Raw genomic sequence first — 24,314 nt, forward strand, 5'->3', positions numbered from 1 at the left:
CTTGATTGAACTTTGGTATGTGGCATCTGTCTAGAAAATCATCCACTTCATCTACATTGTCCAGTTTTGTTGAGTATAGACTTTTTAAGTAGGATCTGATGATTTTTTGAAATTCTTCTTCTGTTGTTATGTCGGCTTTTTAATTTCTGATTTTGTTAATTTGGATACTATCTCTGTGCCCTTTAGTTAGTTTGGCTAGGGGTTTATCTATCTTGTTGATTTTCTCAAAGAACCAGCTTCTGATTTTGTTGATTCTTTGTATCTTTCTCTTTGTTTCTATTTGATTGATCCCCCCTCCTTTGTTTCCTGTTGCCTGATTATTTCCTGTTGTCTACTCCTCTTGGGTATGTTTGTTTCTTTTTGGTATACGGCTTTCAGGTGTGTCATTAAGTTGCTAGGTAGGATCTCTCCAATTTCTTTACAAAGGCTCTTAGTGCTATGAATTTTCTTCTTAGCACATCTTTTATTGTGTCCCATAAGTTTGGGTATGCTGTGTCAACCTTTTCATTGAATTCCCAGAAGTATTTCCTTCCTTCCTTCCTTCCTTCCTTCCTTCCTTCCTTCCTTCCTTCCTTCCTTCCTTCCTTCCTTCCTTCCGTCCTTCCTCTCACTCTCTTTCTCTCTTTTTTCCTTGACCAAGTTATAATTGAGTAGAGAGTTGTTCACTTTCTATGGATATATGGGTTTTCTTTTGTTTTTGTTGTTATTGAAGATTAACCTTATTCAGTGATGATCTGATAGGATGCATGGGATTATTTTAATCTTCATGTATCCATCCATGCTGGTTTTGTGACCAATTATATGGTCAATTTTGCAGAAAGTACCCTGAGGTGCTGAGAAGAAGTATAGTCTTTTGTTTTAGGATAAAATGTTCTATAGATATGTTAAATCCAGTTGGTTCATAACCTCGGTTAGCTTTACTGTGTCTCTGTTTAGTTTCTGTTTCCATGATCTGTCCATTGGTGAGAATAGGGTGTTGAAGTCTCCCACTATTATTGTGTTGGGTTTAATGTGTGTTTTGAGCTTTAGTAAAGTTTCTTTTATGAATGTGGGTGCTCTTGCACTGAGGCATAATGTTCAGAATTGAGACTTTCTCTTGGTGGATTTTTCATTTGATGAATATGAAGTGTCCTTCCCCATCTTTTTTTTTTTTGATAACTTTTAGTTTAAAGTTTATTTTATTGAATATTAGGATGGTGACTCTCACTTGTTTCTTGGGACCATTTGCTTGGAAGACTTTTTCCAGCCCTTTAATCTGATGTGTGTTTCTTGTATGCAGCGAAATGCTGTATCCTGCTTCTGTATCCAGTCTATTAGCTTATGTCTTTTTATTGAGGAATTGAGTCTGTTGATATTAAGAGACAGTAAAGACAGATGACTGTTAGTTCCTGTTATGTTTGTTGTTGTAGGTAGTATTATATGTACGTGATTCTCTCCTTTTGGTTTTGTTCTGAGATGATTAATTTCTTGTTTTTTCTTTGGTGTTGGTGTTTTCCTTCTAGAATCCTCTGTAGGGATGGATAGATAGATATTGTTTAATTTTTTGTCACGGAATATCTTGCTTTCTCCATCTATGATGATTGAGAGTTTTGCAGGGTGTTTTCTTAGTGTCTACATGACCTCTGTCCAGGCTCTTCGAGCTTTTAGGGTCTCTGTTGAGAATTTTGGACTAATTCTGATGGTCTGCTTTTATATATTACTTGGCCTTTCTTCTTACAGCTTTTAATATTTGTTCTTTGTTTTGTGAATTTAGTGTTTTGATTATTATGTGATGAGAAGATTTTTTTTCCTGGTCCATTCCATTTGGAGTTCTATAGGCTTCTTGTATATCTATGGACATCTCTTTCTTTAGTTTGGGAAAGTTTTCTTCTGTGATTTTGTTGAAGAAGTTTTCTTGTACTTTGAGCTCTTTTTTTTTCCTTGTACCCTTGCTCTCTTTCTATTTGCATTATTCTTATGTTTGGTTTTTTGTATTGTGTCCTGGATTTCCTGGATGTTTTGGGTTAGGAGTTTTTTATGTTTTGTATTTTCTTTAACTGTTGTGTCAATATCTTCTAAGTTATCTTCTATGCTTGAGATTCTGTCTTCTATCTCTTGTGTTCTGTTGTTGATGCTTACATCTGTAACTCCTGACCTCTTTTCTAAGGTTTTCCATTTCCATCATTTTGAGAGACTGAATTTTAAAAGAGATTTTAGGTTTCAAGAAGACTTTAGATTTTTTTTTTTTTTTGGTATTTTTGAGACAGGGTTTCTCTGAATAGCTCTGGCTGTCCTGGAACTCATTTTGTAGACCAGGCTGGCCTTGAACTCAGAAATCTACCTGCCTCTGCCTCCCAGACTTTAGATTTTTAAGGAAATTGAATTTGTAAAGACCATGGGGCCTTTTAAGTTTATAAAATGTTTATATTGTGGTGTTGCTATGTGTTGTCTTGAGGATAAAAAGAAAGGAAAGCTTGTGGCTTAACAGTGATGTGTTTGTGTGTCAAGCTGACATGGGGTCAATTGTACTGGATAGTTTTATGTCATCTTGACACAAGGTAAAGAGGAAAGAACCCCAATTAAGTAAACGCTTCCATAAGATCTGGCTGTATGCAAACCTATAGGGCATTTTCTTAATTAGTTACTGATGTGGAAGTTCCCAGTCCATTGTGGATGGTGCCATCCCTGGGCTGGTGATCCTGGGTTCTATAAAAAAGCAGCCTGAGCAACCTATGGAGAGTAAGCCTGTAAGCAGTGCCCCTCCGTGGCCACTGTCTCAGCTCCTGCCTCCGTGTCCCTGCCCTATTTGAGTTCTTATCTTTCCTTCATTGATGAACAATGATATGGAAATATAAACCAAGGAAACAAGTTGCTTTAGTCGTGGTGTTTAATCACAGCAATAGAAACCCTAACTGAGATAGATGAATTTAATACTCTTTTGACATATTATTTTCTTTTTAACATAGGAGGAGGGGGGGGGGTCTTATGATTCCTACGCTTTTCTCAACCATGCCATGTAGTAGAAAGCTATCCTTGGACTCTTAATCCTTCTGAGAATTGCTAGAATCGTGGACGTGTGTGCCACTACATCTGACTTGACTTACAGTATTTTCAATACATCATTCTCTTCCTGGGATCGTACTCCACTGTAAATTGAGGAGCATTGCATATATACAACAGACTGTTATTTCAGTCATAAGAGGAAGTTTTGATATGCCCTACAACATGGATGAACCATTAGTGAAATAAGCTAGACACAAAAAGACAAAAATTGCGTTACTCTACTTATATGGAGTGTCTAGAATAGGCCAATTCATAAAGAATAGGCATACAGCAAGTTAGAGGTCATCAGGTGCCTTGGCCCACAAGCTGAGCCCTGAAATCTGACTGGGAGTAGGGGGAGATTAAGAAAGTCAGAAACAAGTAAAATAAAGTTGGGATTCTGTAGTCGTGCACTTGGATAGAGACTCGGCAGCAGCTGGATACTTAGTGAGTCTACTTTATATGGCATGAATGAAGAGACAGGTTAGGCAGTCTCAGTGGTAAGCAGTCTTAGGGGCATGCAATCAAGCAGTCATCCAGGACGAAGGGTCAGTATCTTTTTGCATGTACTGTTTTTAGCTAAATGTTGACTGTCAGTATCCATATTGGGGCCGGGTGAAGACCTTGTCATTCTCATGAGTCTAAGGTATTGGTGTCCTTGATACGGCTACATTATGTCAACAAAACACATTCACTCAGGACTTCACCCATTCTCTACAGCTGAGGACTAGAGGACAATTGGGGAGTTATTGCTTTGTGTCTTTACAGTTTCTGTTAGATGACAAAAAGCTTGAGTGCCAGATCTTGATTGTTGTTTGTCCAACAACAGTATAATTGTATACAGTTGATGTCACTGAATCGTAGACTTAAAAATGGTTATAAGTGGAAACTTGTAGGTTATAGGTACTTTATACAGTAAAAAAGAAATAAAAAAACTAAGCATATAATCCTATTGTTAGCAATTTTTCTAGGTTCTGCCCAATAGTTACCTAGAAATAGCTTGCTTAGCCACCTGCCAGGTATGAGCCTATATGAGTACTATTCAGCACCCTGCCCCCTCTCTCTCTTCTTCTACATGTCCCCAGATGACCTCTTCCTCATCTCCTCTCCATACTTTATAACAAGCTATTGGCTGAGACAACACACACACACACACACACACACACACACACACACACACACACACACACACGAGAACAGGACCAAGGATAGGGAGGGTGATAGTTGATGGAGTCAGGTAACAAATCCTGGGATATCTGACTCCAGAGACCAGCATCAAGTGCAGATCTAAGTTTTTTGCCCAGCACATAAGTTTATATACAGCTTTTGGGCCAATCCCAAGTCTCAAACTCTTGGCTAAACGTATCTTGACACACTGTCACTATGCCCCAATGAAAGCCCTGCCTGATGAGGTAACTCAGATGATGAGGTAACTCAGGAGGAGTTGTGGGAGTACTGTTACTCATGAGGACTTCCATGGAGACCATGGAAGCAGCCATTGCCCTCACCACCACCCCTTTTTGCTGTCTTCCTAGTGTGCTGGCAGCCATCTTAAATCTAATGCCAAGTGCAGCAGATCAGGACTCTTCAAGAAATCACAGGAACCTGTGGCACATTGCTTTTTAACCCACAAGGTTGACCCTCCCCCCAACCCCACACACATACAAATGCACATTCACTCTAAGTATAATTCAGGTACCTAAACAAAAACACCCAGATAAATTTCAGGAGTTACATACCTCTTGATAGAGGCAGTCCTGTAATTCAGATATAGATATGTCTGAGGTAAGCTGTGATCAGGGTCAACTACCCACAGATTATAACATAGCTAAAGAGGTTAGCCAAAAAAAAAAAAAAAAAAAAAAAAGTCCATCTATAGAAAGGCATGTTTAAAAAATAAAAGGAAGCAAAGAGCAGAACACCTGCAAGACATCTCACGGGTAACTGATATTTTAAACTGGTAATTTAACAGTGAAAGGGTTCAGGACATGTAAATAGAGTCACTGATGAGCTCCCGGATGTGGGAGACTCAGAAAGGCGGGCATGCTGAAGGCTAAGAGTTATGTGGAAGGGAGAGATGGGAAGGCACCTAGAAGGATGAATGAGATGAGCAGATGCTTAAAAAACACATTTCATTACAGCGTCTTTATCAGATCCAGGTCATTCTATCCTTTCGTCTGTGCCAGACTGTGGCTGTCAGACATGAACTTGTATTCATTGGTTCTTTATAACTACGCTAGCCCCACCCACCATTTTAGCCCCTCCCACCGATCCCAAGACTACTCCCAGTAGGTTTTCTCAGAAGAGCATAAGCTCTTTTTAAGTACTTCCTGCTGGCTGTTGTGAATCTATCTCATATCTGTACTGCTATGGAAAAGCACCATGCTGCCTGGCAGACAGCCCAGGGCTGTGTTTGGAATGGAAATCTCAGAATAGCTCAAGGTCCTTTACCAAGGTTAGAGTGGCAGATGTGACTGGCTGGGAATGGTGTGAGTCAGGAGCAAATGGCCCGCACTCAAAGTGGCCACTCTGAGGAAAGAAACAGAGCAGTAGGCTGAGGTATGAACACGGCCACCTTGGAAGACTCTTACATCAGCACTGACCTTGGTGGTGTTTCTGATGACAGAGGCTATACCTGAGCAATGTGGTTGCTTACCAGAATATGCCACTGGAGGCTGCCAGGAAATCACGAGGGAGGCACCTGGCCTTGGAACGACCCTCTCTCCTCCACCTGAAACCTCTTCATATTCACTCTATTTCCCAAGGGACTAATATCCTAGCTTAAAATCCCAAGTGATTATGAGGGCTGCCCTTGTATTGTCTGTTAGGAAAGAAAACTCAATTTTCTCTTAGTCAACAATATTGGAATGAACTATAGATGGCTGTCAGCCTTTCTTGTACTCTGCTGCTGCCTTTGAAAATTCAAGAAGTTCCAAGGCCAGTCCTAGGTGCTATAATTCAGTAAATACTTGATGCTCCCTTTATATTGTGTTTCTCTGAATTTCATAATTTTCTGAAAAGTATACATTTTGGCCTTTTTCCCCTAGAAAACCAAGACTGGCTTTGGATTTTGACTGTAAGCAACAACTTTGGAAGGCTATATGATTTTAATTAGCTTATAGGTGAGAATAACAGCTAAACAAATACTGATACATTTGAGGATGTGTGATTTTTGCCAAGTGACCTTTTGTAGTTCCTCTTGTCACTATGACTATTGAAGATGACAGCTTTCCCCATCTTTCAACTGCTATAAATGCACATTACAGGTTATTCAAAATACATCATGGTAGTTTTTAGAGGAAATTGTCACATCTGGCTCTTCATTGCACTTTGAGTTCAACCACAGTAGAAACAGTGTTTTGTCTTTGAAAATAACATAACTTCTGTAAGCATCATGCATGGATGACTCCAAGAAGAATAGTGAACTTAAGAGCTGACAGCTCCCTTGACAGCACGCTGACTTTTTCTGGAGAAAATTAAGTAAAAGAAAAGGCAGAAGCTCATGCCTCCTCCCAGGTATGACACAGATTTAAGGCTTGACGTGGGGCATCTAAGAAAGGATTTTTACATGATTTTATATAAATCTCATGCCCACCTACACAAGAATAGCACATCTTTGCTCTGCAGGTTTCCTATTCAAAGGAAAGAGAGCCAACCATTGGCATAGGAAGGGCAGTGAGGAGTGAACCATGGCCTTTCCAAATGATGGAAATTTGGAGCAGAGGCAGGGGCATTTCTCTCAATAGCACACTCTGGACTCCTTTAGAGGTTCAGGCAATGACCATGGAAGACAGTTCATTGCTTGTTATCTTAAGCCAGTGTGAGTAACCAGGCAGGATTTCTGGATTTTGTTTTTGTTTGATGTATGGATTAAAACTTAGTGTTTTTAAATATGAGATATTTTTATAATCATAAAAATCTTATTTTTAGACAGATAACACTAGTTTATATAGAAAACATGCAACAGAAGTATTCTGCTGAAATGCCCAGAAAAATTTGGACATGAAATAATGCAAATATATTTCATATTTATATAGTATAGATTCATATATAATTAGTTTTTGAGAAATCCAAAGGAGTGTTTGGTGTGGTGTAATTCCAACACTCTGGAAATGGAGGCAAGAGGGTCTGGAGGTCAAGGTCACTCGTGATTATGTAGCAACTTTGAGGCCTGCCTGGGCTATATGAGATCCAGTCTCAAGAAAATCTGAAAGCATATTGTTAACAAAGAGCTTGTAAACTATTTCTTTTTTTTTTATTAGGTATTTTCCTCATTTACATTTTCAATGATATCCCAAAGGTCCCCCATACCCACCCCCCCCAATCCCCTACCCACCCACTCCCCCTTTTTGGCCCTGGCGTTCCCCTGTACTGGGGCATATAAAGTTTGCAAGTCCAATGGGCCTCTCTTTGCAGTGATGGCCCACTAGGCCATCTTTTGATACATATGCAGCTAGAGACAAGAGCTCCGGGGTACTGGTTAGTTCATATTGTTGTTCCACCTATAGGGTTGCAGTTCCCTTTAGCTCCTTGGGTAATTTCTCTAGCTCCTCCATTGGGGGCCATGTGACCCATCCAATAGCTGACTGTGATCATCCACTTCTGTGTTTGCTAGGCCCCGGCATAGTCTCACAAGAGAGAGCTATATCTGGGTCCTTTCAGCAAAATCTTGCTAGTGTATGCAATGGTGTCAGCATTTGGAAGCTGATTATGGGATGGATCCCTGCATATGGCAATCACTAGCAGCCTTGTTTATAATAGCCAGAAGCTGGAAAGAACCCAGATGCCCCTCAACAGAGGAATGGATACAGAAAATGTGATACATTTACACAATGGAATACTACTCAGCTATTAAAAAAAACGAATTTATGAAATTCCGAGGCAAATGGATGGACCTGGAGGGTATCATCCTGAGTGAGGTAACCCAATCACAAAGGAACTCGCACAATATGTACTCACTGATAAGTGGATATTAGCCCAGAAACTTAGGATACCCAAGATATAAGATACAACTTGCCAAACGCATGAAATTCAAGAAGAAGGAAGACCAAAGTGTGGACACTTTACCCTTTCTTAGAAATGGGAACAAAACACCCATGGAAGGAGTTACAGAGACAAAATTTGGAGATGTGACGAAAGGATGGCTTGTAAACTATTTCAACTCAGTATGTAAGGGATGGCATTTGGTCTTACTATATAGACCCTGTTGCTCACAGTTGCATGATATGTTGCTAGACGTAACATCATTAGTGTATCTCTAGATGATGAATATTTGTGTCATGAAAGTACGCACCATTATGAACAATGATGCAGTAAATATGGTTGTGCACACAGCTGTTTATGCTAGGTTCTTATTTCCCTGAGATAAAATTTTACAACAACAGTATGGAATTTACTATACTTCTTTCAAAGATTTTGCTGTTTTGCTTTATTTATTTGTTTACTCAGATAAGATCTCATGTATCCCACACTGGCCTTGAGTTCCTTGTGTAGCTGAGGACGACATTAAACTTTTCTGATTCTCCAGGCCCATGTTTCAAGTGAGAGGTTGATGTCATAATCTATCATACCTGGCTCTTGAAAGTTTTTGGTTTTTTTTTATCAGTTTCTATTCTGACCAGCTGAGTGTTGTTGATAGAGGCAAGCAAAGAAAATGGAATGGAAACCTAGGATTTCCACTTGTCTTGGCCTGTGTACACACTCGGCCCTGAACAATGCACCTAGCAACATTTTGTTAAACTAAGACTCCTACTTGCCTCAGGTTGAGCATATACCTGCTTTAAGCAATGAAAATAAGTTACTTTCCCTAGTAACTATCACATAATGCCCCATTTCTATCCAAACATGTATTGGGGCACACCTTGAAGGCAAGAGAGATGGGTCAATATGGCCTAGACGGATTTTGAATACATGCACAATGAGGGAAACTCTGTCATCCAAGTGAGTTTGTATGGCAGATACCTGCACTATATTATGCCTATGCCTAATTGGCATGCATACTATTATAATGAGATGCATTTCGGGAACGGACATGTGCAGTGATCAAAAGCTTATCTAATTCAAGTCTGTCAATCAAAGTAGAGAACTACCCATCCTGTGCCCCTTGGGAACTAAGCCCCTCTTTCTCCTGGACACCATGAACAATAGTCAGGACCCTTGAGCACCCTCACCCAATTGGTCCATTGTAGTTCTTAACAGTTCATTTTCCTCTGATCTGTGCTATTGAAACACTTTTGAGTAAAGTTTCCTTGCTACATTGTAAATCTCTATGGGTCTTGACTTCAATTACTTCAGTAAGACCAAGAATCCAAAATGCTTACCTAACCAAGACTCCAATGCTGGTAATATTATCAGATATATCTCTGTAAAACATTTTAGGAAACTGATTTCAAAATTAAAACAAACTTTTGGAGAAACAACATATAGATACAAATGAGAAAATGGAACAACACAGTAGACACTGCATTTCTGTTTCCTAACACAAAAACTTGTTTGTTATCCCTCTCCTCCTCTCCCCAGTGTCCTTGTGTGTGTGTGTGTGTGTGTGTGTGTGTGTGTGTGTGTGTGTGTGTGTATACATATAGTGGCAGAGAGTGCTACCAGACCCGTCTGTCTCCTTTTCTCACAATACACCAACTACATTTCCCACCCTCCTTCTAGGTTAGGGTGAACAGAAACTCTCACTCCTGACCCCTCTCTCCCTGTATGTCCTTGCCCAAAGATGTGGCCTGAGGAATGGCTGTGTCAGGAAGCTGAATGGCACATCTCTGAGTCCCTTCACACAAACCAGCAACAAATACACAGCATTACATGTACAAATAGTGAATTCTGCTCTCTAAACCACTGAAATTGCAGACAAGCTAGGCAAGCAAGCAAATCCAGACAAGCAAAAGAAATAAACCCTTAGAATTCTAAAAGCCAGAGGCATACACTGTTAAATCTCAGGCATACTATTTAGTCAGAAAAATCCATATTGGAACTAGTAGTGAAAAGAAATGAGGGTTTGTTATTATATTTTCTCTTTGTAGTAATTTTTCTCTCTCAAATACATGTTGTGAAAAATAAGAAGCTATAAACTGTATTTATGTGTAAGGCATAGCTTCCCAAAGTACAGTTGCACATACAACTACTCATGTTAAAGGATTAGAAAATCAGTATAATTAGGGAATTTGGATCATTTTGATTTTATTTTGGATGGTACTAAGCTTTACGTCAAGAGCCCAGAAGATGGCTCAGCAGGTAAAGGCACTTGTTGCCAACCCTAATGACCTGAGTTTGATCCCAGAGATCTCCATGATGGAAGGAGAAAATGGGTTCCTAAAGACTTGGAAGTTGTTCTCTCACCTCCACATATAAGTCACAGCTCAAGATCTATATGTACATGGTGTGTGTGTGCATGCATATAGTAAATAGATAATAAATTGATAAGTAAATATTAAAAATTTTGTTTAAAGTTTAGTGTTAGCAATACACGGTTTAAAGGAGATCTGGTGGTACTAACTACTCCTACTCCGTTAGTTTTCCATTTTCTTTTTTTTTCTGTTTTTAATTTTTATTTTATTTTTTAGCACATTTTTATTAGATATTTTCTTTATATACATTTCAAATTTCAAATGCTATCCTGAAAATTCCCTATACCCTCCTCCCACCCTCCTCCCCTACCCATCCACTCCCGCTTCTTGGCCCTGGCTTTCCCCTGTACTGGGGCATATAAAGTTTGCAATACCAAGGGGCCTCTCTTCCCAGTGATGGCCAACTAGGCCATCTTCTGCTACATATGCAGATAGAGACATGAGCTCTAGGGGTACTGGTTAGTTCATATTGTTGTTCCACCTATAGGGTTGCAGACCCCTTCAGCTCCTTTGGTGCTTTCTCTAGCTTCTCCATTGGAGGCCCTGTGTTCCATCTTATAGATGACTGTGAGCATCCACTTCTGTATTTGGCAGGCACTGGCATAGCCTCATACGAGACAGCTATACCAGGGTCCCTTCATCAAAATATTGCTGGCATATGCAATAGTGTCTGGGTTTGGTGGCTGATTATGGGATGGATCCCCGTGTTGGGTAGTCTCTGGATAGTCCATCCTTTTGTCTTAGCTCCAAACTTTGTCTCTGTAACTCCTTTCATGGGTATTTTGTTCCCTATTCTAAGGAGGAACGAAGTATCCACCCATTGGTCTTCCCTCTTCTTGATTTTCTTGTGTTTTGCAACTTGTATCTTGGGTGTTCTATGTTTCAGGGCTAATATCCACTTATCAGTGAGTGCGGGAAGACCATTGGTCTCTGGCCAATGAAAACTGAGCAAAATCAGCCCTGGTATGGGCAGAGGTGGTAATCTATTTTTTCTTGCTCTTCGAGAGAGTTGGTGCAACCACAACCTGACAGAGCCTCTACCCTGGTTCTTGAGTAAGATCCCCTTCTCTAGGCAAGGAATAAACCTTTCTTATAAAGATATTGGGATTTCAGAATAAGTAGACAACTGCACATAGGCCCAGATATCTGTGAGTATAAGACTCACACATCACCCTGTATCTTGTAATCTTCAACACCAAGTGCTCTGTACCTAAGCTTCAAGAGTGAAGGCTCACAGCTACCATTAATCCTCTGTAAACTGGTTAATATATATTTGACTTCTTAGCAATGTTGGCAAATATGAAGTTAAAGAAAATCAAGGCTTTAGAGCAGAGTGTCTTTATGAGTACAGGAATGGTCTTATGGTCAAGTTGTTTGGCGTTTTCTGAGCTCATATAGCCTATAAAATAGTTCTTATTGTCTTTACATTATGGGAGAACTATTAGCAGGGCACACATACATAAATGGTTGGAAGAAAAATCAGTGAGTGGTCCAGGGCTCTGTACCATTTATTTCCCATGAACAGTGCTGTATTAGTTAGTTGGTATTGGTGGAATACAAAATGGAGGTCAGGGTCCTGCTCCTTAAGCATATGCTAAGACTTGGTTGTTGAGTGTCTTTGGTTCATAGGTAGCAGTTGTGTGCTTAGGGTAGCAGGTAACTGTAGAAGTCCAGTCCAGTGGAAGGCCATTGGAGGTGTGCCCTCTCAGCGTATTTGCAGGGCTCTAGTCAGCCTCTCCACCCTGCCTTGCCTTTTAGGTGTTCCTGTTTGCTCCTTCTCACACCTCATGACTGTGTGGCTCCATCCACAGCCATCAGCAGTGAGCAATCCATGCTGCTCCCATTTTGAACTCTGAACCTCCAAAACCTACCCAAACAAATGTCCCTTTACTATGTAAGTAGCCTGTGTTAACAGCAAATCGAGTCAAGGTGTTTAATATTTTTAAATGAATTTTTTTTAAATCAGTGAAGAAATGCTTTTCCATACTATCTAAATTTTTGAGAATTGACATGTGCTACTTTTGTAATTTGAAAATTTGATTTGAACAGGTAGCTATTGATATATGTAAAGTTAATGATTGCTTCTTCAATCAATGCCCATATGATAGCACTTAGTATTGTGTCTGTCAGCATCCTTAACTTTAATCCAAAGGTTGAGCTCTTTGAGACTGGATCCAAGTTTGTATTTCCAGAAGCAAGCATAGCTGAGAGGCATGGCATAGCAGCTCATAAATGAATGCTTCTAGGCTGCCCACAAGGCTCTGGGGGTAAAGGTGCTTGCTGCTCAGCCTGATCACCTGAGTTTGACCTTGGTGGGAGGAGGGACCTGACTCCTACAGGTTGTCCTTTGACCTACACACCAGTGCTGTGCCACACCTGCCACGCACCTGTATACATAAATGTAATTAAACATTTTAGTGAGTTTTGTATATTGAAAGACAGTACTTGGGCAGACTCATCTATCATGCGTGTCATTTGGGATTATTTCTTAGCGTGTCAAAGATTTGACTGATATTCTATGTTGTGGGGCTGTGGGTGTGAGGGAAAGAGGTGAGAGAACCCGCATCCCACCAGAGTTCCAGTGCTCTGGGCGGGCAGACACGGGAGGACTGCTGCACACTTTCCACGCAGCCTCCGGTGGGTGTCTGGCTGTGTGAAGCCACTGACCCCAGCTCGGCAGGCAGTGGACAAGGGGCAGTCCTAGGCACCAGGTTCCCAGCCTCCAGCATCCCACGCTGGATACCGTGGAGGAGCTGAGAACAAATGGGGGCCCCCGGTGGCTGGATCAGCTCCAGGGCTGAAGGGAGGGGAGGGGAGGGGAGAGGGCGCTTGATGGTTCCCACGCAGGTGAGAGTCCTTGGTCCGGTCTGTGTCTGGAGCACAGGATGGCCTTCTGATGCGGCTCATTAGGGGAAAGCCTATCCCATTGTTCAAACACGGTGAGCCTTGATGAGCAGAGACAGTCTATGGCTTTAGAGCTTTATTGTAGAAAGGCAGGGGGAAGGAGAAAAGGTAGAAAGAAAGAGGCTGGCCATGTGGGGAGAGGTGGGAAGGGAAAGAGAGAAGGGGGGCTAGAGAGCTTAAAGAGATCTAAGAGGGGCCAAGCAGCTCTCTTATAGTGGGCTGGGCTAACTTGCTGTTAACAGGTAACTGTGGGGAGGAGCTTACCTGGCTATACTCAGGTAACTGTGGGGGTGGAGTCTAGTCAGAATGCCAGAAGCTTAGGACAATGTCTGTGTGAGTGATAGTCACAAAATTATGGAGTTGGGGGCTCTGTGGTGTCAGACACCTGTCTCTGGGAACGGGGCTCGCTTTTCCGTCCCATGTAGAGTTCTCTACTAGGCCACCTGAGCAAGCCTCATTCAAGCAAAATTGGCTTCCTATCACAGTCCCACACTATGTAGCTTTGTAGACTTCTCTGTTTTTTCATAGGTGGCATCTATATACGTATGCATGTGTGTGGGTACACTCATTTGCACATACACATGTAGAAACCAGAGATTGATATCCAGTGTCCTTTTCCATTGCTCTCCACCTTTTAAACTTACTTTTGTTTGTTTTTGAGAAAGGATCTCTCACTGAACTGTGAGATTGCCATCTATACTAGACTAGCTGGCCCAGAACCCCTAGGATTTGACTGTGTTCACCCCAACCCCTAACATTGATGCATCTAGCTTTTGCATGGGCACAGGAGACCCAACTTCATGTCTTCCTGGTATCACAGACAGCAGTTTACCCACTGAGCCATCTCCCCAACCCTTGTGGGTTCTCAGATTGCCTATGCATTCAAACCTGCCAGAAGCAGGCATACAATTGTGGAGCTGCCAAAAATAGTGAGAATCTGGAAATTTTAAAATAGATTCTCTATGCACAGACTCTACTGCTCCACATCAGTCTCTCAGGCAAGCAGCTGTACAGCCAGTTCCTTTTTATGGTGTTTAATTGTTTCATTGCTGCCTGCAGGTAGGTATTTTGGAAATCATCTGACCATAACTGTGGATTAAAATCCTCTTCCTCCTCTTACCCATCCTGGCTCCTTTTGCCTTCATACCTTATTTGCTGTCATCTTTTTGGTCTACGAATAGCTGAAGGTCATTTTGAGGGAAAGAAATTTAACTGCCTCATCTTAATTTTCCCACATTTAGAAGGTTTTGACTGCTGGAAATAAAAGATAATGCTTCATATGTAGTAATTACCAAATTTCATGTACATGGTAAATAAAAATGGACTAGTGTTATAAAAGGAAGGATAATCTATTTTTCAGAAGGAATTGGCATTTTAAATATGCCTGTATGTGGCCATTGTTTTTACCAAATTATTTTAAAAGGCTCTGTAAAGCACTGTGCCTTTAAATTGATTTTACTATTACAGTAATTTGCTAGCTGTAGATCTGCATCATCTATCTATGGCTGTCTCTTTCTGACACCTACAGATGTATCCACCCACACATCTCCCCACACAGACCTACACTCTGACTCATATTCAGAACCGCTGTCAAAAAAATAATAAACAACACTACTCTCTGTCTAACTGTCTTCCTTTCAAATACATACTAAACTGATCTATCTACATGCATTTGTGAATCAACGAGCTTTGTCTGTCGTCCCTAGTAGACAGAATAGGCATGTATGCTTGTTTTCATATGAATTCAGTAAAAACTGATACACATTGAAGCAGATGGAGATGGCAAAAAAACCAAGGGTATATTTACTATAAATAACCCCCTGGCCATCACTTCTAAGTTAAACTATCTGGAAATTCTCAGTAAGTCCAGAGCTAATCCTATGTACCGGAGATAAGAGAGACTCCAGTTCAAGGTCACACACACCTGCCTGGTCCAGTTCAAGGCCACACACACCTGCCTGGTCCAGTTCAAGGCCACATACACCTGCCTGGTCCAGTTCAAGGTCACACACCTACCTGGTCCAGCACCTAATCTTTTTCAAGGGGAAGAAGAAATGATGTGACTATTAAATGATGATGAGGTAACATTCCTTTTCCTGTGTTTCTTTCACCCAGTGCCATCAAGTGTCTGAAACACAAGATCCCCGTGGAAGGACAAGAGCAATATCTCTGGGTAAACACTGACAAGATTGACCTATGAGTGTTCACTTTATGCCCATTTTATTTTACTTAATTCAGATGTTTGATGAGTGGCTCATGTGACTTACTAATCAGTAAGCTAATTAGGGGCAGCATGTTAGCCAGCAGATTCTGAAGGGAGGCCACTGAAATTAGGCCAACTCTGCCAGCAAATAAGGTAGCTGACAATCTCGGCCAAGCAGTTATCTGGAGGTTTATGAGCAGTAGATGAAATGTTGGGGGTGAGAGGGTTCATAATGTAGTAATAAAGCATTTGAGGGCTTTTAAGGCCCTCAAGAAAGCATTTCAAGGGCTACTTGAAGTTGTCTTCGCCTTGCTAGCTACCTAACCTTTGTCAATATTCTGAAAAAAACATACATACTTAAGGCTAAAAGCTAACATCTACATGTAAGAGGAAAATGTGCAACATTTCTGGGTCTGGGTCACTTTGCCCAGGGTGACTGTTTCTAGTTTCATCCATTTAGTAGCAGATTTCACTTTTTCTTAACATATGAATAATATTCTACAGTGTAAGGCTACCACATTTTCATTATCCATTCATCAGATGATGGACAGCTAGGCTGTTTACAATTTCTGGCTTCAGGTAAGGTTTTAAAAGCTATGAAAGTAACACACATCAGTTATTTAAAAGCCCATCTTTGATGGTTGGCTCCAAGCATACACATCTGTATTGGTCACTTCCCAGTTACCCCTCCACAAACTCTCCATCCCACAACCTCCCTTTCCCCCCTCTCCTTTGCCTCTCAGAGGGTACTTACCCCATCCCACCCTCTCCCATCCCACCACTCCAGCATCCCCCTACACTGGGACATCAAACCTCCACAGGACCAAGGGCCTTTCCTCCCATTGACGTCAGACAAGGCCATCCTCTGCTACCTATGTATCTGGAGCCATGGACCCCTCCCTGTACACTCCTTGGTGGTTGGTCTAGTCCCTGGGAGCACCGGGTGGTCCGGCCATCTGATGTTGTTCTTCCTATGGGGTTGCAGTCTCCTCTCTGGTCTTTCTGCCAGATCCCTCACTAAGGTCCCTGAGTGCAGTCTGATTTGAGATGTAAATGAATAGAATGATTAATAAAAATAAATAGATAGTTAGATAAATAAATAAATAAATAAATAAGCAAGCTTTGAGGAACACTTTGAAAAAAAATAAATAAAAGCCCATCTTTTACTGGAGGCAGACTGAGAAGAAGTCAAAGTTTCTGTTAACCCACCTCTTTCCCTCAGCGGTAGTCCTAAGTTCTCCCCTTTTTTGTTGTTAATATTTTTTATACTTAATAAAGGAAACTCCAGAAGTTAGAGAGGTTACATTATCCAAATAAGCCATGCTCTCAGACTTTTCACCAAAGGAGGGAGATGTTGTATGTAGCCAGGGTTCTTACAGGATATACAGTCCAGGATGCATATACTGCAGAATGGGCCCTGGCAGATTCAAAGCAAGAGCTCCAAAGCTTTGTTGCCTTTTTTCAACATGGCCTTAGACTCAGTTGGGCTCTTGAGTAGGAAAGAAATCTATGAAAGAGTCTATTTCTTACTCATAGAAGTCTGTGTAGCTCAATGCCTTTTAAAAAGAGATACGAACAAATTCAAGTTCTCTAGAAAGAGTCCCAGAAAAGGGACAGTGGAAGGGGTGGCTCCCTTGTCCATTACCCCGAGCCCCTGGTGACTCTTCAAGATAAAATTAGGTGGAAGCATGTGAGTCTTCCAAGGCCAGCACACCTACTTCCTTTAATAGGAGCTGCAATCAGTCCAGTCAGTCTATGACATTAAACAGAAGTCTGACCAATCTAAATTGGAGCTGTTGTGTATCAGAAATACCTATCCAAATGGACATAGCTGTTTGCTATTCGCTGGGGAGTAAAGAAAGCTGTTCTAAACAGTGGACAACATAGTGGTGCTGAATTCAAGTGTACGCTTAATGCTTGAGGTACACATTTGCTCAGCACGAAACACATTTCTACTTTTAATCACTCTTAGGTTCCCTGTGCAGATTGAAACTGAAAGAAAGATCTATAGGAAACAAGATTTTCACAAGAAGTGTATAAATGTTTTGTGCAGTCAAAATAGAGATAGGCTGAGGTTATCAAAACAGCGATATTTCGAAACAGCAAGAGCAGTGAGTCAGGCTCATACTACCAAATATAGCAGCACTACTTCTGACAGGCTCAGAGCAAGGTCAGCCCCAGGCAGAGCAAAGCAGTTTTACCAAAACGGCATCATCAGGAATGAGAGGGGTGCTTAGCCCTCCGCCCAGAGCGTCACAATGCTTTTAAAGCATGTTTATAAATATTTGCCTCTGAGCCGTTTTAGGGGAGCTTTTCATCTGGCTTCCAATGAGTCATCCCTAATCTGGTTCTCACCCCAAAACTCCTGCTTGGCTTTCAGTGAACACTGGGCCCAATGAGTCCATATTTGCATTTATGATGGGCTCAAATGAAGACAGAAAAGGTGCTGGAGAAGGGGGGATGTGTAAACATCAGCCCATCTTCCTTTCTCTGAGAGCTTGACAGCAATGGTGCAGCTATATCCTAACTGCTATTTAAGATAGTGTTTTAGATTGCTTTGGTAACTTGATAATTGTACCTGGTGTTGTATTTTTAAATAATTATTCTGTGCATTTTCTAGCTAAAGGCACCCCAGAATTCAAAACACTAATATGAAATTTTACTCTTACCATTATATTTAAGTTATTAGATTAAAAAAAAAAACCATTGATTGAAGGATACTTGTAGAATAAATTAGCTTTTCTTTGTTCTATATTGAGACTGAAGAAAATGAGGGTTATTCACTACGATTGTGTTTGGTCATTTCTATACCAGAGCTTTTCTGTCTGTGACTAGGTATGAACAGCAATGAAATATGTGAGTGAATCTCTGTCTTTCCATTCCTCAAAAGCAAGATTTGGGAGCTGAGCAGGTTCCTGTGTATGTTGAGATGAAGTTAATATAGAAAGGAAAGACTCTGAAGAAAAGTGAGATTATAGTGTTCTTCCTAAGGAAATGAGCAGCCCACAAAGCATAAGGTAGGTGGACTGGAAGATTGATTTTTCTGTAGATTTGAGTAACAGTTACCACCACAAAGTCCATATGTTAAATTGAACTTTATGGCTCCAGTCATGTTTTGTTTAATATTGCATCTTAAACATTAGGAAATAATGTCTGTTCTCCTTACTTCCATATCATTTTTTCTTGATATATACCGATTCACATATATTTAATTCCCCCCCCCAATTTTTAATATCACTTTCTTCTTAACTCTAAGAAAAACAAGTCTATTTGTACATAGATAAATTGTTGAGGTAACATTTTCACAGGCTCACATAAGAGCAAACATGAGAGCACATGCATGCACATTGTATGAAGGTATGTCTCTGTATTTTCTTTTTTTTTTTTCTTAAAGATTTATTTATGTATATGAGTATGCTATACCTGTCTTCAGACACACCAGAAGAGGGCATTGGATCCCCATAACATGTGGTTGCTGGGAATTGAATTCAGGACCTCTACAAAAGCAGTCAGTGCTCTTAACTGCTGAGCCATCTCTCCAGCCCATGTCTCTGTATTTTCAATTGTTAATTATGTACTGCCAGAGAGCAAAATGCTGGCGGGATTCTGGTATTGTTTATTTTTATAGTCTATTACTAGATTGTCTGTCTTATAACTGCTCATGCATCCTCACCTGCCTAAGGTTATCTAGGATTGTACCAGAGGTTGTCTCACCACTGATTGGTTATAATAAACATCTGATGGCCAACTGCTGGACAGGAAGGAAGAGGACAGAACTTCTGGACAGAGAGAGTGAAACAGGGAAGGAAAACAGTAGCAGAAGGTCTGAGAGAGGACGTGGAGGGACAGATGCGGCAGAACAGAGAAAGGTACAGAGCTAGCCACATGGCCAGTCAGAGGCAACATAGTCGGGTTAAGTTAAATGGTAGCTGGAGACTGTCCCAGCAAAAGGCCTAAGCTTTAAACTCTACTAGAAGCCTCTGTGTCATTATTTATACTGCTGAAGGACCTGTAGAAAGTCCTGCTATAATGAGTGATAGAAGTCACTTAGGCTTGTGTGAAGGAGACAATAAAGAATGATGGAAGCTGAAAAACAAAGCATTTGGCCTATCTAAATGAGCATCCATTTAGATAGTAGTGGTATTTATTTAATAGTATTATCTATCAAAATGGTGTAGCTAGATCTTTACTTGTTTTAAGAGAAGATTGAAAGTATTTATGCATTACACAACTAATTCAAGTGTTTCGATAATAAACAATTCAAGAGCTAGTGAGATGACTCATCTGGTAAAGGAAACTGTTGCCTTAGCCCAACAAACTGAGTTTGATTCCCGAGGCCAGGATAATGGAAATGGAGATGCACACATGCATACAGTGGCACATGCTCACATAAGAGCAAACATGAGAGTAGATGCATGCACACAGCAGGAGCCTGGAAGTTATAACCCTATGATTTGAATCTCAAGGATCTCTCCCTTCCTCCCTCCCTCCCCCCATGCCTCCCTCCCTCCCTCCCTGTCTTATTCAAGGTTTCTATTCCTTCGCAAAACATCATGACCAAAAAGCAAGTTGGGGAGAAAAGGATTTATTCAGCTTACACTTTCACATTACTGTTTATTACCAAAGGAAGTCAGGACAGGAACTCAAGCAGGTCAGGATGCAGGAGCTGATTGAAGAGGCCATGGAGGGATGTTACTTACTGGCTTGCTCAGCTTGCTTTCTTATAGATCCCAAGATTACCAGCCCAGGGATGGCAGCACCCACAATGGACCCTCCCACCTTTGATCACTAATTGAGAAAAATGCCTTACAGCTGGATCTCATCAAGGCATTTCCTCAAGGAAGACTCCTATCTCTCTGATAACTCCAGCTTGTTATTACACACAGACACACATGCCTGTGAGTGCATGCCTACATTGTATATAATCCTTAAACACCAGGAAATGACTGGGAAAAGTGGGAGAATCATTGAATACGTCAGCCGACATTGGACAGGAGAGTGACATAAGAGATGACGGGCATGAGAACCATGAAGCATCCCTCATCACCTCATCATCTCTCAGCCAATTACATTTGGTCCCTCACTGAGATGTTATATAAAACAGCAACGTTGAATCCCTGAGAGAATGGGTACCAATGGTACCTTTTAAGACCTAAAGGATGCAGCATAACCTCAGGCCTTTCCACCCACAAGCTTTTCCACCGTGTTTCCAAAATGATGACTCTGAGACTTAATTATATATGAGCAAATACCTAGGCCATAAGCTTGGGCTTGTTCCCTGACTGGCTCATAATTTAACCTAATTATTCTATTCTATGAGTACCACATGTCTGGTTACCTCAGTTTCATGTGTCTGTCTCCTCAGAGTTCCAGGCCAATCTCTTCCAGAGCCTGACACTATCCCAGAGTTCCTCTCTCCCTAATGGAACTCCCACTTCCTATTTCCTGCCTCATATTGAGCAATAAGCTCCTTATCGACAGGGTATGCTTCCACACAGTACACAGAGATTCTCTCTACATAACAGCCTTCATTCATCCCATTTAATTTCCCAGTCTGGCTCTTCCAAAAACCAATCTTGTCCTTGAGGATACTAAACTCAAAATGGTTGTTCCAGTTACATTTGCTAGAATGTAAAATTTGAACCTTTGCTGCAAATACTCTGTGTTGTTGATGAATGCACCCATTTCCATCTTTATTAGGAAAGAAAAGTTGAAATGGACAGACATTTGTAGTTCTAACAAGGGCCAATTCTTTTGCCTTTTGCCATGCCATAAATAATCTAAAGAGATCTTGGCTGTCTCAAAACTACATATCACCACAATGATGCACCCTACTGGTAATATCATGTGTGAGAATGTAAACATAAAGACTTATACATGAGTATTCACTTCTGTTTTACTTGTAATAACCCTAAATCAGAATTGATCCAAATTGTCAATCCAAATGTCTGTCAATATACATATAAATATTTTTTTGATTCTGATGCCATAAAATGTGGCTCAGGAGTGAAATGAGAGGAACTCTATGGCCACACCAGGTTATGTTTGAATCTTAAATATTTTGATGAAAGAACCCAGACAAAACAATGCATACCATATGTACTGGCTAGTTTTGTGTCAACTTGACACAGCTGGAGTTATCACAGAGAAAGGACCTTCAGTTGAGGAAATGCCTCCATGAGATCCAACTGTAAGGCATTTTCTCAATTAGTGATCAAGGGGGAAAGGCCCCTTGTGGGTGGGACCATCTCTGGGCTGGTAGTCTTGGGTTTTATAAGAGAGCAGGCTGAGCAAGCCAGGGAAGGCAAGCCAGTAAAGAACATCCCTCCATGGCCTCTGCATCAGCTCCTGCTTTCTGACCTGCTTGAGTTCCAGTCCTGCATCCTTTGGTGACCAACAGCAGTATGGAAATGTAAGCCGAATAAACCCTTTCCTCCCCAACTTGCTTCTTGGTCATGATGTTTGTGCAGGAATAGAAACCCTGACTAAGACAAATTGGTACCAGCAGAGTGGGGTATTCCTGTGACAATCTGACCATGTTTTGGGGAGGACTGTGGAAGGACTTTAGAACGTTGTGCTTGAAGATCCATCCGTTGTTAAGAGCTCTGTCAGATGTTGTGTAGGAGCTTGGAAGATAATGTTGAGAACACCGCAGAAGATGGAGCTCTGGTTTGTGAAATTTCAGAGGGAAAATTAAAGACTCTTTTCAGGGCCATTGCTGTTTTGATTGTGAAGATTCTGTAGTTCTGGTTAGCTGGGGCTGAAGAATCAGCTGTGATTAACAAGATACCAGAACTACCAAAGCAAAAACTTTGCATTACTGGGACTATTGATGCTGGTTAGCTGGAGCTAAGAAATTAGCGGTGATTAAGAAGAGACCAGCATCATTGAGGTGACATCTTCTGGGAAGTGTTTTCTGAAAGCACAAAGAGGCTGTGTTCCAGAGATGGCCAAGGTTGTACTCCTGCTTCAGCAGGACTTGGTAATATGTAAGGTTCACCCAGGTGGTACTGGTTTTGAAGGCATGAAGGGGTCACGCAAAGCAGCTGAGGCTCGGTACTGTGAGAGGCCATGGAAGGCCATTGGTGAAGGTGCAGCCTCAGTTGCAATTGAAGGCCCAGGACTGAAGGGGTCATGCAGTGTTTTGGAGATGCCAGTACCATGAGATGACCACCAAGAGCAGCAGCAGCAGTGGGGTACAGGCATCTGGAGCCTAGAGGATGATGTGTGTGCTACAAAGGGCCTGGCTGGAGAAGTGACCCAAGCCCTTGGAGGAGCCCAGAAGATCGTGAGTTGGATCCCAGACATTGGACAGTTGGAGATTGACTTTTGCTTTTGATTGTGACTGTGCCCTGATATTTTCCCTCTTGAAGGAAGAAACTGTTTTAGTGGAGCCCACAGTTAAGAGACTTTTAATTGTAAAAAGACTTTGGATTTTAAAAAAGATGGATATTTTAAAGAGATTGAAATTTTAAGAATATGTAAAGGCTGTGGGACTTTTAAAGTTATTTAGATCTTGGGGATGAATAAGAATGTAAGGGTTGAGGCTTACTAGTGATGTTTTTGTGTGTCAAGTTGACAAGGAGTCAATTGTACTGGCTAGTTTTGTGTCAACTTGACACAGCTGGAGTTATCACAGAGAAAGGACCTTCAGTTGAGGAAATGCCTCCATGAGATCCAACTGTAAGGCATTTTCTCAATTAGTGATCAAGGGGGAAAGGCCCCTTGTGGGTGGGACCATCTCTGGGCTGGTAGTCTTGGGTTTTATAAGAGAGCAGGCTGAGCAAGCCAGGGAAGGCAAGCCAGTAAAGAACATCCCTCCATGGCCTCTGCATCAGCTCCTGCTTTCTGACCTGCTTGAGTTCCAGTCCTGCATCCTTTGGTGACCAACAGCAGTATGGAAATGTAAGCCGAATAAACCCTTTCCTCCCCAACTTGCTTCTTGGTCATGATGTTTGTGCAGGAATAGAAACCCTGACTAAGACACCATATGATCTTATTTATCTACAATTCTATAAAATGAAATTCTAATCTATAGAGACAGAAAGCAGACACTTGGCTACTTAGTGACTGGAAGTAGATGGGAAAGAAGGAAAAAGTATTGGGAAGGGCATAAGGAATCATTTGGGAATATGTTCAGCATACTGGGGCAAATATGCACAGTTTACTCTGTGTCAATTTTACCCCAGTTAAGCTCTTAAAAACAGAAAGGGAAAACACCATGCCAGTGATGTTCAGTGTCTGATACTGGGGACTAAGGATCGTATCTAGATCATATCTAGAAATGATATTATTCATTCAGAACACATGGCCAGCTAGCTCAGGATGCCCAGAAGTCAGGCTAATGTGTCAGATTGCTTAAAGTGAGCGCTACTGTGTGGAAACAGACACCCTGCTAGGTTCTGCAGAGTGGAGTTATGAACAAGAAACAAGGAAGTGGGGATTCTTAAGTCTGAAATTATCCAGCATCCTAAGCATGATGAATTCTCTTAGAGACACATAATCAAGCTGATCAGGCAGAACTAGGGTTGGACTTTGAGATAGAATGGCGCTGGTTTGGGAGGCTTCCCTGGTGTCTCAGTCAGGGTTTCTATTCCTGCACAAACATCATGACCAAGGAGCAAGTTGGGGAGGAAAGGGTTTATTCGGCTTACACTTCCATACTGCTGTTCATCACCAAAGGAAGTCAGGACTGGAACTCAAGCAGGTCAGGAAGCAGGAGCTGATACAGAGACCATGGAGGGATGTTCCTTACTGGCTTGCCTCCCCTGGCTTGCTCAGCCTGCTCTCTTATAGAACCCAAGGCTACCAGCCCAGGGATGGTCCCACCCACA

At 41.4% G+C, this 24,314-nt stretch overlaps 1 long non-coding RNA gene across 2 annotated transcripts in view; it reads left to right on the forward strand.

Moving 5' to 3' along the window:
- Window positions 1-19,034, forward strand: part of Gm31955 — a 62,391-nt gene extending 43,357 nt beyond the window's left edge. Inside the window, exons 2-3 of one of the 2 annotated variants that reach the window (XR_373401.2) lie at window positions 15,393-15,450; window positions 18,316-18,696. This is a non-coding gene — a long non-coding RNA (predicted gene, 31955). Of the gene's footprint in view, window positions 1-15,392; window positions 15,451-18,315 lie in introns of both variants that reach the window. The other variant, XR_373400.2, reaches the window with a different exon arrangement.
- The last annotated feature ends 5,280 nt before the right edge of the window (window positions 19,035-24,314 follow it).

The sequence above is a fragment of the Mus musculus genome, chromosome 1 (genome assembly GCF_000001635.26).
Source record: "Mus musculus strain C57BL/6J chromosome 1, GRCm38.p6 C57BL/6J".
NCBI classification, from domain to species: Eukaryota; Metazoa; Chordata; class Mammalia; order Rodentia; family Muridae; genus Mus; species Mus musculus.